Source organism: Tyto alba, unplaced genomic scaffold (genome assembly GCF_018691265.1).
Source record: "Tyto alba isolate M040663 unplaced genomic scaffold, T.alba_DEE_v4.0 Super-Scaffold_42, whole genome shotgun sequence".
NCBI lineage: Eukaryota > Metazoa > Chordata > Aves > Strigiformes > Tytonidae > Tyto > Tyto alba.
In genome coordinates, this window is record NW_024881318.1 from 35,034,843 (window position 1) to 35,052,444 (window position 17,602).

The window sequence follows — 17,602 nt, forward strand, 5'->3', positions numbered from 1 at the left end:
ACATTCACAGGCAATGGGAACAAGATAGACAGAACTCTTAAGACAGATTTAAAATATTTCCAGATTGTTTTAAAAATGTTAATGAAATAGCTTTAAATAGCACACTTTTTGATTTAAAGTGTTAAACAAAAAAAAATGCAATAGTTGATTACTGCAATATATAAGTTGTTAAATATGTAGTAACTCATTGCAGCCATGTACAAAATACAATTTAGTGTATATGCTTTAGTCACAGTGTTCATAAGATTTTTTTTAATAAGCATGTTCGAAGAATGTACACTGCTGGCTGTATAGTACTTACTGTCAGAATAATTTGCTATGATAAGCAGATCCTATTACAAACTGTCAGATTTATATCTTGCAGTGGTACCGTACTATCAAGTCTTACGAAAAATATGGAAAATGTTAGATATGCGTGACTATAAATAATGTCTGAAGACATGGACATTTCTGTAAGAATGAAATCAGAGTGTTTAAAATGTTAACTAGTCGTCTGAATTTCTTTATACTTGCAGAGAGAACTCTGTGCACAAGAAAATGGATTTTTTCCCATAAAAACGCTTGGAAATTTTAAAAATCTGAATGAGTAATAGTCCATAATGAGATATGTAGGTCTGGTAGAGTCAGGCCTATGTTTTGTCAGGTCTCTGTCTATACAATGTATATTTTTGTATATGTGAGGACATGTATGTGACTTTTTTTGTGACTACACACAAATAGTAATGCACCAAGTGTATAAAAAAAGGTAACTCACAAGTTGAACAGGTAGATGTCCAGAAATGAGTGTCACTGAAGAGCTAAATTAAACACTGAGATTTTAATTGCATAATAAGGTTGAGAGTGAAGAATCATTTCATTTCACAGGTAATATTCTACATTATTGAATATGGAATAACTCTCTGAGCTCTAATAATTTGATGACAGCAAAGTAGCAACTGAATAACAAGAGGATCTTGGGTTATCTAAATGGTTTTACTTTTCATCAGTAAAAAAATTATTTTTATAACATTATACATTTTTAAAAGATTACAAACCTGATGAATTTATTTATGTTTATTTTGGCTTACATTTATTAAATCTTCTGATAAAGCTTTCAGAAGTGCTTACATGCTTTAAAGATCAGATTCCACTTTCAAATCTTATTTGAGTATTTGGGACAATAATACTTTTTATTTAAAGGAGCAAAAGGGCCTGTGATTGTATTTCATACCAAAGCTTAATTTTTTACTGTTATTCATTTGAAAGATCTTTTAATTGGACTAATAAAGTAGTAGATCCTATCGGGATCTCATTTTATGGTTATTCATCTCAACTTTGAACACACTGTAATATTCAGTAAGTTGCTTTATGCTTTATTTTACCTTTCTGTTTGTCAATACTGGTGTCACTAGGTTGCTAAGAAAAATATTGCCCAATATTTGTGTAAGATTTTGAAAAGACAGTGTTTCATTAAGTTGTAAAGGGCTACTTTGTGTCCCAAGAAATAGTAATGATGGGTGCTGGTGGACATTGGGTTTATTTATGAATTAACATTTAGATTGTGGGGTTTTTTGAACTTAATTGTTTGTTTTAATTGCATATAAAAATCTTCTGTAGAAAGGCATTTGATTTAGAAAATGATACATCATATATGGGGGAAATGAAAAAGTGTGAGAATTAAAACTGCCAGGGAAGGGACAGAAACATGTCTGCTGATGTAAGTGTAGTAACTAACAAGGAATAAATGTGTCCAGAGTATGTAGACTTCAAGTAAAGTTTTAGAAAACTGGCAGAAAGAAAACTGACACCAGGATTATATCTGTTAGAAAATAAATTGGAGACAGCATAATCCAGGAAAGCTTCTTTCTGATTACCGTATGCACAAGATACAGAGGCAGTTCTATAGTTTTTGTTTCTGTTGTTGCTTGTGTTGTTTTTGTAGTGATTGAATACACATCAAACCAAGGCATTTTTAAATATAAATTTAAAAGAGAAAAAATTTCTTCTATAATGTTGTATCATTTTTGTGACCAGGATATTTTAAACTGAAACATCACTGCAATTATTACCAGGTTGTTTTATGAGACCATAAAAATGTATTGTTCAGTCTTCTAGAAATGTATCTTTTTATTATGTTAGACTTAGGCAGGTTTGAATGTATTTTGCTGTACTATTGACTGTATACACATTACATACCTATTAATGCGCTATTGACTACATACACATTACATACACTTTAAAAAAACAACATTCCTCAACAACATCAGTGGGTGCTTATAAATCACTCCATTATACTTTCATTCCTTTAAAGCCCCCACTCTTTTGTGTCCTCTAGAATCCTAGAATGGTTTGGGTTGGAAGGGATCTTTAAAGGTCATCTAGTCTAATTCCCCTCCCATAGGCAGGGGCACCTTCCACTAGATCAGGTTGCTCAAAGCCCCGTCCACTTCCAGTGATGAGGCATCCACAACCACTCTGGGTAACGTGTTCCAGTATCACACCATACTTATTGTAAAAAATTGCTCTTATATCCAATCTAAATCTATCCTCTTCCAGTTTAAAAATATTGCTCCTTGTCCTGTCACTACAGGCCCTGGTAAAAATCTTTCCCTATCTTTCTTATAAGCCCCCTTTAAGTATTGAAAGGTCACAGTAAGGCCTCCCCAGAGCCTTTTCTTCTCTGGGCTGAACAACCCCAACCCTCTCAGCCTTTCTTCATAGGTGAGGTGTTGTAACAGGTCCATGTTTTCCTTGTGTTGGGGAACCCAGAGCTAGATGCAGTACTCCAGCTGGGAGTACTCTCATGAGAGCAGAGTAGAGGGGCAGAATTATCTCCCTCAACCTGCTGGCCATGCTGTTTTTTATGCAGCCCAGGATATGACTGGTTTTCTGGGCTGCAAGCACATATTGCTAGTTTGTGCCCAATTTTTCATCCACCAATACCCCCAACTTCTTCTCTGCAAGGCTGCTCTCCATTCATCCCCCAATCTATATTGATACTGGGGATTGCCCCTACCCAAGTGCATGATCTTGCACTTGGTATTGTTGAACTTCATGAGGTTCTCTTGGGCTGAGCTCTCAAGTGTGTCAAAGTCCCTCTGGATGGCTTCCCATCCCTCAAGCATATCAACTGCACCAGTCAGTTTGGTGCCACCTGTGAACTTGCTGAGGGTCCACTCAATCCCACTATGTCTGTCATGGGAGACCAGTATTATTTATACTGGTCCCAGTATGGACTCTGGGGGTACACCACTCATTATTTATTTCTGCTTGGACATTGAGCCGTTGACTATAATTCTTTTGATGTGGCATCCAACCAAGTCCTTATGTATCTAATAGTCCATCTATCAAACCCATATTTCTCCATTTTAGCAGCAAGAAGGTTGTGGGGAACCATATCAAAGGTCTTACAGAAGTCCAGATAAATATCTGTAGTTCTTATCTTGTCCACTGATGCAGTTAGTCCACTGCTAATGAAAGCCAATTGTTTAGTCAGGCATGATTTGCCCTTGATGAAGCCACATTGGCTATTTCCAGACACTGCCCTGTCTTCCATCTGTTTCAGCATGACTTCAAGGAGTTTCTTACTGGGCACTGAGGTAAGGCTGACTGGTTGGTAATTCCCACGGTCCTCCTTTTTACCCTTTTTAAAAAGAGTGTGATATTCCCTTTCCTCCAGTCACTGGGGGCTTTCCTTGACTGTCGCAACTTTTCAAATATGACAGAGAGTGACTTAGCAACTACATCAGCCAATTCCCTCAGGACCCTGGGATGTATCTCATTGGCTCTCATGGATTTGTGTATCTTCATGTTCCTACAGTGGTCTCGAACCTGATCTCTTCCCATGGGAGGGACTTCAATCCACCAGTTCCTGCCTTGAAGTTCAGGGACTTTAGAGATGTAGGAAGAGGGATTACCAGTGAAAAACTGAGGCAAAAAAAGTTGATGAGTACCTCAGCTTTCTCCATATTGGTTGTCACTAGTTCTGTCTCATTTATTGGGGACAGAGAGGTACCACCATACCCGTAGAAGTTATTATTCTTTGCATCCTTTGCCAAATTGAGTTCCAACTGTGCCTTAGCTTTCCCAATCCAAACTGTACACATCTGGCAGCAACCCTATATTCTTCCCAGGATACATGTCTTTGGTTCCACTGCCTGTGCATTTCTTTCTTATGCTTTAATTTGACCGGGAGTTCCTTACTCAGCAAGGTCTCCTGCACTGCTTACTTGATTGCTTACTCGTGGGAATTGAGAGCTCTTGTGCTCCAAGAAAAATAGCCTTAAAGAGCTGCCAGCTCTCTTCTACTCCTTTATCCCTGAGGGCAGTTTCCCAGGAGGTATCATCCTGTAATTCCCTAAACAACTGAAAGTTCACTCTCCTAAAATTCAAGGTCTTGACTCTACTCTTCACCTGGCCCATATCCCTCAAGATTGTGAATTTCACCAGGGTATGGTCATTGCAGCCCAGGCTGCACACCAGTCTTCACCTCTGTAATTAGATGGTAAGCAATGAGTCTAGTAATGCTTCTCCTCTGGTTGGGCTGTCTGATTGAGAAATTATCCTTGATGCTTTCCAAGAGTCTCCTGGACTGCTTGCAGCTTGCTGTGCCACTTTTCCAGCAGATGTCAGGGTTACTGAGGTCCCCCAACTGGATCAGAGCCTGAGAGTGTGATGCTTCCTGCAGTGGAACTAAGAAGACTTCATCAACAAGGTCCTCCTAATTGGATGGCAGGTAGTAAGCACAAACCATGAGGTTTCCTTTGTTGGCTTGGCTATTAATATTTACCCATAAGCTCCGAACATGTTAATTGTTGTTTTTCAAAGACAGCTCTGTGCAGTCAATCAGTTTTTTTTACAGAGGGGGCAACTCCTCCACCCCTCCTTCCTCGTCTGTCCCTTTTGAACAGTTCATACCCATCGATTGCATCACTCCAGTCATGTGATTTGTCCCACCGTTTCAGTGATAGCGATTAGATCACAGCTTTCTGGCTGTGCAGTTGCTTCTAATTCCTCCTGCTTGTTACTTATACTACACGCTGTTTTATGGATTCGGTGTATTTTAAGAATAGAATAATGAGTAATTGCTAAATTAATTATTTGCATATAATCGGAAATACTTGGAAACTCAGTTCAGTGAGAATGTTTATCTTTCAAATGTTAAGTTTGGATTTTTAGTACTTTAAGCCACTTCTTTTCTGTCATTTTTTTGTTTAAAGTTCTGTGCCACAAGGCATTGCTGTGGTGATTCTTGGAACGTTATTGTCAGAGCTGTTCCCTGAAGTGAAAAAGGTACAGCTCAGGTTATAAGCTTGAGAACCTGTCTACATGAACAGATATTAGTTTTCCTTTAGGAAGCTGATTGCTATTTGAAATATTTGTAAGGAGCCGCTGAAGAAAGTAGTAAGTTGAGTTGAGCAGCAAATTCTGGGGATTTGAAGTAATTCAAGTTAATGTTAATTTTAAAGAGCAAAGAATGATTACTGAACTGCTGCCAGGGATTACCTTTTTCCATGAGTTGAAGTAGCTCTCTGTGAGCTTTCTGTGTGTGCAGTTTCCAAGAGAAAGGATGAGGTATCTGTTTTAGATAAGTTTTACTACTGTAAAAATGGCACATTCTTTTGGAGACTAGTGATTTGTTCTCCCTTTGTTTACAGTGTGGCTCTTTTAACAGTCATTTATTTCACTCTGCTGTTTTGTTTTGCATCCCATTGTTATCAGAAGAAGATATGATCTCTTAGTCGGCTTGAACTATAGATGAGTGTCTTAAGTTACCCCAAATGACAGAGAACAACATTTTGTCTGGAGGAGTGGTGTATTTTCTGCAATATACGTAGTGATGTGAGGTCATTTGCTAAGCACATCCACTGTGTTTAACCGTGTGGTCTTCATGAATGGGTATATGTTGTTTTCATTACCAACAAGCATTACATCTGTCTTGTCATCTCTGAACTTAAGCAGCTTACTTATTCCTTGCACCTTATCACAGCAGGGCACTTGGCAAGCTAAGAGACTACTCTGTCCAAGTCTGACAAATACAAGTCATAAAGCGATGTCAACATCATAATGATGGCACTGCAGCCTACATCATCTTCCAATTTCCCCAGTAGCCTAAATGTTACAGAGTGACACTATATGACAGAAAATTCTCCTGGTGGACAGCCAGTGTTACTGTCTGTTTTTTCGTCAAGAAGGTGAGGTATCCAAAGGTGCCATAATCAAATCACACATAAAATGATGTGGAGTTCATTAAATGAGTAATGAATATGTTAACTTCATAGTGCATAAAAAATTAACTTAACAAAAATGGGCAGATATAAGGGCAGAGGCTGTGGAGAATACCCTAAACTGAATTTGAGAGACAGTACAAGATGTGTTCTTGTGCAAGTATAACTCAACAGGGCTGTAAATAAAGAGGCCATTGCAAATAGAATCTTTGTTTTAAAGATCTGCTTATCCCAGGGAAGAATTAGTACACATGAACCTTTAGTCTTTTGCATGGTGTCTCATGTTTGTCATCCCTTTAATAGAACTGTAGCTGTCTACGTTATCGTTTAATGTTAAGCCAACATGTTAGCCATAGAAATGATGGCTGCAGGGAGTGGAACAAATAGAAGTATTCATATTTCCCGATTCTATATGATGCTCAGCTAACCATCTGGACTATAGTTTGTTAGTTTTCTTCTGCAATATTAAATATAAATTCCTTAATGACAGAGGAACTAGTCTTGCAGCCAGGAAGCACTTTTGTAATTCTGGAGAACTTCCAGATTTCCTTTGAGTAATAAGGCTTGACTTGTATTGCAGATATCCTTTGGTTGGGACCCTTTTGCTTTTAGACCATTAGGGAAGAGTATTTCTGTCCTTGTGAGAGGTCTTTTCTCTTTAAAACTGAAATTTATTTGATGACTAATTAATTTTGCTGCTATAACACAACTCGCAGTGTAGACTTATCCTAGTCAGAGCTGCCTATAATGTACGTTTCCAGTTTAGCATCATAGTTTTAAGACACCCCATCCATCTGAAAAATACTGTGGTCACTGTGAAAATTGCCTTTGAGATAACTATCATGCAATTCTTTCTTACCCTTTGGAATTTTCTGTTTGCAATCCCATCTACTTCTTTAACTAGTCATGGTAAAAATTATCTCATTATAGCAAGTAGAAATCGGATAGCTTTTAAACAGAAATTGAAAATTCGCAACTCTGCTGGTTGTGCCTTTTTAATAGGAAACTTTTGCTTGTAGAAGCTAAAAGTTTCTGAATGTGTCATAGAAAAGATCTGCTATCCCCTTAATTTTATTTTGAGTGTTCATTTTCCCACACGTAAACTCACATATACTTTGTTGCATTGCTTTTACATGTGTATACATGTACATGCACACACATATTCCTATACATATGAAGTTAATATTGGCTTTTAGAATAAGGGAAGCTTAATAAAATAAAATTCCTTTGATACAAGCATTTGTCCAACTGAGAGATGGAAGTAACTATTTTATATATATTCATATAACTATTTGTATTTCTTCTGGAGACTTAGAAGAATATATGAAGTTAGAAAGATTTGACTTATTTGTTCATTTTTCACAGAGATTTAATGTCTGAATGATCCAGGGTCATTTTTTGGTGTCAGTAACCTCTTGTTTTTTTGCAGTGAGAATTTTTGCTCCAGAGAGTTTACAGTAACTATTGTCTAATTTCCATCCTTCTGCCATTTAATTTAAAGATTTTAATCCCCCCTCCCCGCCACCTCTGATCAGCTTAGTGATTTGAGATGTCATAACCTTCCATTCTATTTGAAATCCTTTCATTATGATATAACCTATTACTCATTTATACATATGTACTTCAAACTTCTGACTTCATGATTCATAGCTCTTTTTCTTCACCTCAGAGAAATTAGATTCTCTTTTTGTAAAAGGCAGAAGGGCTTCGGTCACTTGTTTTCACTTTCACAGATTTGCTGTTGACTGGAAAAATGCACAAAAAATATTTAAGAGGTCTGTTGTTTTTATACATTTTAACATAAATGAGCAGCACACAATTTATTCCATATATGTTCTGTATCTTTTGAATTCTTACTTTAGAGAAGTATTGTAGGTTTTATTAAAGCATATATATATATGTATATATGCTTTGTATATGCTATGTATATATGTGTGTGTGTGTATATATATATAAATCTCTCGAATATACCAGTGTGGATTTTTTTTTTTTTTAATTAGAGGGAACATATATGACTATTCATAAATGGTTTCTTGTTTTACTTAAATGCTTGTTTCCAAAGTTAATGACAGCAGAACAGATAAGACAGCCAGCAAGTTTTTTGCTACTCTATTACTGTATTGATTTACTTTAACACAATGACACAAACTTACCACATTTTTTTTTTCAGTTATCGTGGTTTAGTTTTTTGAGGGCTGTCTTTTAGCCAGTTTGGGTGAAAATGCTAAAGAATATGGAAAGTTTGAAAGGATCCCCAATGTGTTACTTCAAAGCAACAATAAGCCCTGCAAATGATTATTCACTGGGTGATATTTGCAGATATTACTTTTCAAGACTTCCCTTCTTTGTTTATACAGTTGAGTAATTGTGACTGTCATACAGGCAGGTGTTGGAGGAGTACTTGCTGACCAAACATTTGTATAATTCAGAGCTTTATGCCATCCTAAACAGCCCCTAGTAAATGACAAACATTTGTTCAAATATTGCCATATATATGTGAATCAACCCTGTTTCATAATGATTTTCAAAATAAATGGAACAAAATGAAAGTGTAGAGATTACAAAAGTAGGCAAGCAACATCGAAATACAGTAGATATGTTAGATATTATCCCTTGCTAACAGATTACATTAAAAGAGGAAGACCAAGATCAAGATTCTTGTCAAGTTGATCATGATGAAATGGTTAGTGAGTAGTCAGTGAGATTATGGATGGGACTTGGTAAACTTTCAGTATATCTCATATGTGTGAAAGGAGGGTTGGTATTGCAAACTGATTTTCTCTCTTTTTTTTTTTTTTTTTTTTTTAATTGAAGATCAGAAAGAAGGGATTGAGCCATCTCTCAATACAGAATCTTGAAATATAGAGAGCTTTGTAAACAAAGCAGCTGATGACTAAATATTTTTGACCTTAATCATTACTGTTTGAAAGAGAAGAGAGAAGTGCAAGTGAACATTATATCTAAGTGAAAGGAAGAAGATGCATAACCTAAAGCTACTGAGAGGAATGAATACTGCCCATGTAGTTAATCTGAGTGTCCAGCTATAAAACTATACCTACACAGTGTAGGAAATAGCCATTGCTTTAAAATTGTGATGGGCTAGAATTAAATTTATTGTAAATATGGTAACCATTATGTTCCAGATAGTTCAAAGATATTGCAAGGATCCTTTCTTTTCAAATCAGTAAGATAATTTATGGTTATACTAGAGTACTTGTATTACATTTTGTTTTGGTGTAGAACTTTTCAGGTCTCTCATCATGGCATCAGACAGTCTTTCAAGTAGTTATGAAACAATGTGACTGATACCCACAGTATTTATACTGCCTTATCTTTTCTCTAAGGGGTGAATATTCTGAATATGTTGTAGCAATTTTTTTCAGGGTATTTTTTTCCCTTTTTTTTTTTTTTGTCATTAGAAAATTGATGCATTTCATTTAGAAAATATCAAAATGGCAGGTGTCACTGGGGAAAAGTTGTCCTAGAAATGTTTTTTATTGTGTTTCTGTTTAATAGAAGCTTTAGAATATAATTTAGATTTCTTAGGTATAGCTTCTGTTATGGGTTTAAAATTGAATAATCTTGAGATCCTTTCAAAACTGGAAAAGATGATGCTGCTAAATAGAACAAAAACAGATTTATGGGTCCAGATATTTAACCATAAAGAAGGGATTCGCACTGGTGAACAAGACAGACTATTGAAATTTTAAGAATGACAGGATTAAACAACAAAATATCTAAATGAAAGTGTATCAAGACTAACTTCACCAGTGTGAACATAAAATGTTCTATGTTAATATTTTTTTAAATTAGAGTAGTGGTAAACAATCATTTCAAATTCAGCTTTTATTATGGGTGCTGGTGCTGTATTATAGATGTAAAAATAGTTTTTATACATACTGTGGAAAGGTTATAAAGCACATGATTTTCTATATTGCAATTCCTTCATAGATTTTTATCCTAAAATAATTAGGAATGTGAATGTGTAATTCTCCATAGCAGGTTACAAGTTGTTAGGGAAGCCTTGGAGTGCGGCACACAGAGCTTCTGGTGAATTAGCTGAATTCTGTGTTTCTTTATTTGCAATGAAGTTGCTTCTTATCTAAACAGAAAGCTTCAAACTTTTAAATTATCTGCTAAATCACAGATCTTGAGTGGCAAACTTGAAAAGGGAAAGACTCTATGAAGAAAAGTGACAGTCTGTGGGTTTTGATAAAATGCCTTATTCCAGTGTTTGGTAAGTCAGCTGCTGAGGGGAGCTGCTCCAGAGCTGTCCCAGTACACAGCGGAGCAAAGATCTTGGTGCACAGTGGGGTTTCCTGAGGCAGGGAAATGCCAGGGCAGCAGAGACACCTGTCAGGAGTTGGCAGCTCTCACGAGAGATGCTTACAAGGCATGGGTGCTGCCAGGGGAACCGTGACCACCTCCACACCTATACAGAGCAGCCTAAGGAGTGCAAGTGAACAGGGCATGACATGGCAATTTGTACAGAAGGGCGTGCAGGAAAGGTGTTGTCACCCTCCTGGCTCAAAGGGTGAGTTCAGCTGGTGGCCATCACCCTCCCAGAAAGAGCTTAGCTATGGTATCCACCTGGCAGAAAGCTATGTCCGCTATGCTCACCAGAATTGAAGTGGCTAGCTAGACGGAGCTCCCACAAAAAACAGCAGCCACCAATGTCTCAGGCTACAGGGTGTGCCAGAGGCTTTCACTGGTAACAGATGGAAGTAATGAGAACAACTGTGTGAGGTGTGATGAAGTAGATCATCTGCTCAGCCTGGTGGCAGAGCTACAAGAGGAAGTAGGAAGGTTAAGGAGGCATCAGGGAGTCTGAGAAATAGATAGACTGGCAGAACCATGCTCTGCCCTCCCTGACACAGAAACAGGAACAGCCACCAGAAAAAACACAAGATCAAGGGGATCTTGTATCCTCCCTGTATCTGACAGAAGAGAAGACTTGAAGTCTTATGGAGAGGAGACAGGGGCTCCTGAAGTAGTAGAAATAAACAGGGGAACACCATTGAATTACCTCACAGGAATTAAGGTTTGTTTCTCTAAAAAAAGTGACATGGCCAACATCCCAGCTGAAGTGTATCTACACCAATGCACACAGCATGACCAACAAACAGAAGGAGTTGAAAGCCACCATGCTGCTAGAAAGCTACAACCTAGTTTCCATGACTGAAACTTGGTTGGACAAATCCCAGGACTGGAGTGCGGCTATCGATGGCTACCATCTGTTCAGAAAAGACAAGCAAGGAAGAAGGAGCAGAGAGCTTGCCCTCTGTGTCAAGAAATGTATCGATTGTAAAGAACTGTCTCTGAAGAATAGCCATGAGCAGGCTGAAAGCTTATGGGTAAGTCAGCTAACAAAGGGAACCTTGTGGTCAGTGTTTATTACAGGCTGCCTGATCAAGGAGAGGTTCCTGATGAAGCCTTCTTACTCCAGCTACAGGAGGCAGTGTGCTTGCCAGCTCTCATCCTGCTGGGGCACTTCAGTCACCCTGATGTGCTGGAAAAGTAGCGCAGCAAGCTGTAGGCAAACCAACAGGGCATCAAGGATAACTTCTTAAGCCAGATAATAGACAGCTGTACCAGAGTGGATGCATTACTGGACCTGTTGGTCACCAACGCGGGTAAGCTAATTAGAAATGTCAAGAATGGAGGCAGCCTGGGCTTCAGTGGTCTTGCACTTGTGGAGTTTGGAGACCTGAGGGATGTGGATCAGGCTAAAAGTCAGGACCATGAGTTTTAGTAAAGCAAGCTTGCAGCTGTTCAAGGAGTTGGTCAATAGGACCCCCTGGGAAAATGCCCTCAGGGACAATGGAGCAGAACAGAGCTGGCAGATATTTAAGGATGCTTTTCATAGAGCGCAAGACCTTTCCGTCCCCAAGTGCAAGAAATCAGGAAAGGCAAGAGACTGGCATGGCTGATTCAAGACCTGCTGGTCAAACTAAAGAGCAAGAAGGAAATGCATAAGCAGTGGAAGCAGGGATGGGTATCCTGGGAAGAATATAGGGAGATTGGCCTGGTTGTGTAGGGATAGAGTCAGGAAGGCCAAGGTGCAGCTGTAGCTGGTCTTGGCAAAGGACAAAAAGAATAATAAGGACTTCTATAGGCACATCAGCCAGAAAAGGTCAAAAAACTCAAAAGATCGAGTACATCCTCAGCAAGTTTGTGGATGACATCAGGCTGAGTGGTGTGTTTGACACACCTGAGGGTTGGGATGCCATTTGGAGGGACCTGGACAAGCTTGAGACGTAGGCCCATGTGAACCTCATGAGGTTCAAGGCCAAGTGCATGGTCCTTCACCAGAGTTGGGGCAACCTCTGGTATCAGTACAAGCTTAGAGCTTCAGGCTTAGATGAAACAAAATTACCTGGTACAACAGTGCCTTTGTGGCCAATTTCTAATGTCATAAAGGCTATAAGAATGTCTGAGTCTTTTGCTGGTTAGCTCAGTGTTGCTTTCATAGGCTGTTCAGTCTCTCTGTGGCATTTGATTTGATCTCTGTGGAAGCCTTCAGCCAGCCAAGAGAGAACCTCAGATTCAGCTCTGCAGTGGAATATAGACTGGATTGAATGTAGGACACACTATGTAGATGAGAAAAAAAAAAAAATCTTTTCATGCTTCTAATTTTCTTCCCATGATTCTGTTCTTCTATGTTTCTATTTTTATTTTAGTGGTAATTGATGTAGTATTTCAGAGCCATTATCACTAAAAGAATGTGGAAAGCAATTTTTTTGACTCCTAAATATTTTCAAGGTTTCAAAAAACATTCCTGTCTGAATAATAAATTGATAATTGGAACTAATTTCCTATCAGCAAGGTCAAAATATTTATATTGGTAATTTTGAAATTATTTATTTAAACGTTGAGCCTCCTTTTATAACTTTTAAAATGCAAGGTAATATTTCAATAGACAGTGTAACTTTTCAATGCAGAGAAAAGTTTACAAAATAGTAAAAGAAAATTTAACTATACAAATACTTTAAATTGTTAGTTATAGCAGCATTGCTTCTTGTCATTCTGACAGTATACAGAGACTACAGGCAAATTTAGTCTTTAAAAGACAAAGAGATTTTTTCCCATCTATTTAATGAAGTTTTTGAACAGTCTTCCAATGGGAATAGAGTGTGCTGGCCAGACCACTGGTGTTATACTAGAGCTCATACAGTTTGTAAAGTGATTCTGTTATGCTGATCACTTTTCAGAATGAAGGACTGGGCTCAAGAACCTGGGAAATTGCTTTCCATCCTGTTTTTAATTCAGAATATTAATTGAAACGGAACCTTCCTGTAGTTTTAGTTTTGATTGTAAAAAATCTATTGGAAAATGTTGTTTAGGTTTTTCTAGAGCATCTGTACTGCTCTGAATTACTGAACAAATTTAAACTACTCACTGAATCTATCCATCTGCTTTCTCTACACAATGAGTCCAGTGCAATTTTATTGACAATGACTACTTCTTGCTTTTCAACCTTCATTTAAATGGGTGATCAAATTCTAGTGTAGGAGGTTGACAATTATCATTCAACTTCTTGGTGATTATTTTTCACAGAAGAAATGTTGGAGTCCTAGATACAGTGTGATTTCAATTAAATAATGAGCTTCCTGACTACAGCAGACTGAGCTTTGTCTGATTTCTGGAGTGATGAATTGACCATGTCAAACTTTGCAATCTAGCCTAGTGAAATATTTTACTATGAAAGTTTAATTTTCATTCTTTATTTATGAAAGCAGTAGTACTGTCACAACATGTTATCATACAAGTGCCATTTTGTGTGATTTATTTTAATGAGTGTCACTTGTTGATATGTTTAGTGATTTTTGACCCATATTTATTACCAAAACGTCTAAGTGTTCTGAAATATAATGCCTGCCATTATATATATATATATATTTTTTTTTTTAAGTTAACATGTAACACATTTACAGTTGTATCTCATCTCAAATGTTGCAGTGGTAGTTTGTTCGGTATGGTGGTCCAAATGAGTTTTACCCTGCTTTTTGTGAAATCTTTTCTGGAGAGACCTCATACTTAGTAAAAGAAAGTATAACATTTAAAAAAATACTCATTTGTGTAGCTTTTATGAAGAATCTCTGAAAATGCTTGTTCTCTAAAAAACTGTATTAATTCACGCTCCTTTAGGACTGAAGGATATACAGCACATTGTTTTTTTGCAGCAATAGTAGCCTTACAGGAGGGTATCATCTGTACTTGTAATTCAGAAAATTTAAGGAGTAATATATACAGTTGAGTGACATTAAAACTGAATATTTAATAGTCTTCAAAGAGAGAAGTTTAGTTAGTTTCATATTATAAATGAAGTACTTCAAGCCAATGATTTTTTTTTTTTTTAAAAAGAGACAAATGGAAACTGAACCACAAGTGACATATATGCCCTACATTTTGTTTATTTCAATATCAGTCTTTTGTGTTTGCACTGATAATAAAATGACTAAAAATAGTCTGTAGAAATCCTGAAAGGCTGTAAATCACTTTTTTAGTTCAGGTAACACTGATATACTGTTAATACAATATTATATGTAATGTACACTATTGAAAATTTAGTAGACTTGTTGCTCTACTAGAGATAAAAGGATTTTTTAAAGATTCTTATATGTCTGTTGCTTATATCATTAGACCACCATGACTACATATACTAGGTGTAGGTGTCAAGATTTTGATATTACGGGGGGCTTCAAGGGAACTCAGTGAGAAGGGGCCAGGGGCTGCTCTATGCAGCATCTGGGTCCATCTGGCTCCACTGGACCCACCACAAGACACAGCTGTGCCCATCAGCAGGCTGGTGATGCCTCTGGGAAAACAAATTTTGGAAAGGGGAAAAAACAGTGCACAGCAGCTGTGAGAGAGAGGAGAGGAAAAAAAAAAAAAAAAAGAAAATGTGTGAGAAACAGCACTACAATCACCAAAACTGAAGAAGGAGAAGGGGGAATGAGGTGTGACGTGCTCCAGACACCAGAGCAGAAATTCCCCTGCAGCCTGTGGAGACAACCATGGTAAAGCAGGTTATCCTCCTGCCGCCTGTGGAGAACCCCACCAGAGCAGATACCCACCATACAGCCCATGGAGGACACTGTGCCATAGCAGATAGATATGCCTTAAGGAAGCTGCAGACTGTGAGAGCCTATGCAGGAACAGGCTCCTGCAGGAACTGCTGCCTGAAGCAAGAAGCCCACAGTGGAGCCCGTGGAGAGGACAATCCTCACGGGAGCAGTTCATGAAAGATTGTTTCCTGTGGCAGAGGCCCATGCTGGAGCAAGGGAAAATTGTGGGGAGGAAGGAGCAGCAGAGAGGAGCTGCTATGGATTGACCTCAACATCCCAATTCCCTATCCCCATGCACCACTTGGTGGGTGAGAGGACGTAGTGGAGTCAGCAGTGAAGGAGAAAAGGTGAGCCTGGGAAGAAGGGCATGGCAAATAGGTGTTTTTAGTTTTGTCATGTTTGTCACCATCCTACTCTATTTTTAATTGACAATTTTCCCCAAGTGAAGCCTGTTCTGCCCATGATGGTAACTGATGAGTGATTTCTCTGTCTTTATCTTGACTCACAAGCTTTTCCATCTTATTTTCTCGCTATCCTTTTAAGGAGATGGGATGACAGAGCTGCTGGGTAGGCACCTGTCAGCCAGACAAAGTCAACCCACCACGCTGCAACAGTTTGCCTCCTGTAGTCATGTTGTTTGAACTCAGAGGGCAACTGAGCACCCCCCCAGCACTGGGAAGGAGAAAATAAGTAAAGGCTTGGATTTGAGATAAGGACAGGGATGGATGACTTACCCATTATAGTCACAGGCTCATTAGGGGAAGAAAAAAAGAACATAAATGTAATACAGACACTAACAACAACAACACTTAACAGACAGAGTAGGACAGTGAGAAGCATTACCACATCTTGAAAACACTTCCCCCCACCCCTCCCTTCTTCCTGGGCTCAGCCTTGCTACTGATATCTCTACCTCCTCCCCCCCAACAGTGCAGGGTATGGGAGGTGCAGTCAGTGCTGCTACTTCTTCCATCTTGGGGGGGTGGGGAGGGAAACTTCTGGAACTTCTTCCCCCTGCTCCAGTGTGGTCCCCCTCTCATAGGAGACAGTCTTCCACAAACTTTCTCCAACATGAGTCCCTCCCATGGGATGCAGCCCTTTCTGAGCTGTTCTTGTGTGGGACACCACCACATGCTGCAATCCTCCCAGCACTGAACTACAACAGCAGGTGCTGCTTCTTCTTACAGGATCCAGGCCTCCTTCAGCCTCAATCACCTGAGACAGGGTGGGGCTCCCCACAGACTGTATGTTGGCATCTGCTCCACCATACACATCCATGGGTGGCAGAGGGGGACTGCCCTGCCATCTCACCGCAGGATAAAGGGGGCTCTCTGCTCTGTCACAGCTCCCCCCCTCGCCCCTTTCCTCCTCTGTTCTTCCACTGACCTTGGTGTTCACATAAATTTTACAACTTCTTACAACTCCAACTCCTCCTCCCAGGTTCCCCTTCTTAAATACGTTATTGCAGAGGTGCAGCCACCATCACGAATTGGCTCATCCATGGTGCAGAGGTTGGTCCAACTTGCAGCCAGTGGAGCTTCAAGAAGCTTCTCACAGGGGCCACCACTGTAGTCCCCTCCCCTGCTACCAAAAACCCTGGCCACTCAAACAAACCCAGGACAAATCAATAGTAATTATTTAAAGCAGCAGTGAACCACCATGCACATTTTGTGAGAAGGGAGTTTTCAAAACATAAATTCAGCAGTAATTTGATTGTTTAGGTATATGTTTTGAAATTGAAAGATTAGATTCCTATCTTGCCTACATGCTTCCTGTGACTTCTTCCTTACATTTCTTTCACAGTTTTGAAAGCCAGTATCAAAATGTTATTTTGTATCTTCAGGCTGAATACAAAGCTAAAGCAAAACCAATTCATTAGTTCATAAATATCCATCTATGCATAAATTATGATCATTAATCTAATAAATGGAGATTGCTGTTTGCAAATATTGCAGTTTTGCACAGTACAATTTTTCCACATTTGTAAGGTTCTTGCAATTCTTAAAAATCCAGCCATGAAAAAATAAGAGAAAACCTTCTATGTGCAACGTAAAACACTTAGTAACAAAATAATAAAAACATACAGAGATAGATAAGCTCGTCTGAAGGAGAGCCCCACAAAAGTTGCACAGACATCAGTTCCTCAGCTCTGACTGTATTACTTTACGGTTTAGCTCCTATTGCCTTTTACTACTTACTATAATCATTTACTTATTATAATCTTTTACTTACTATAATCATTTGACCAACTGAAGACAGAATCTATTAAAAACTTCTTAGTGCTAAAAAAAAAAAAAAAAAGGATTTCAAGTCATGATTTGAAACTGA

General features: G+C 38.5%; 1 protein-coding gene across 4 annotated transcripts in view; it reads left to right on the forward strand.

The window, feature by feature from the left end:
* Nucleotides 1-17,602, forward strand: part of KDM4C (lysine demethylase 4C) — a 260,274-nt gene that overhangs the window by 188,164 nt on the left and 54,508 nt on the right. The window lies entirely within an intron of this gene.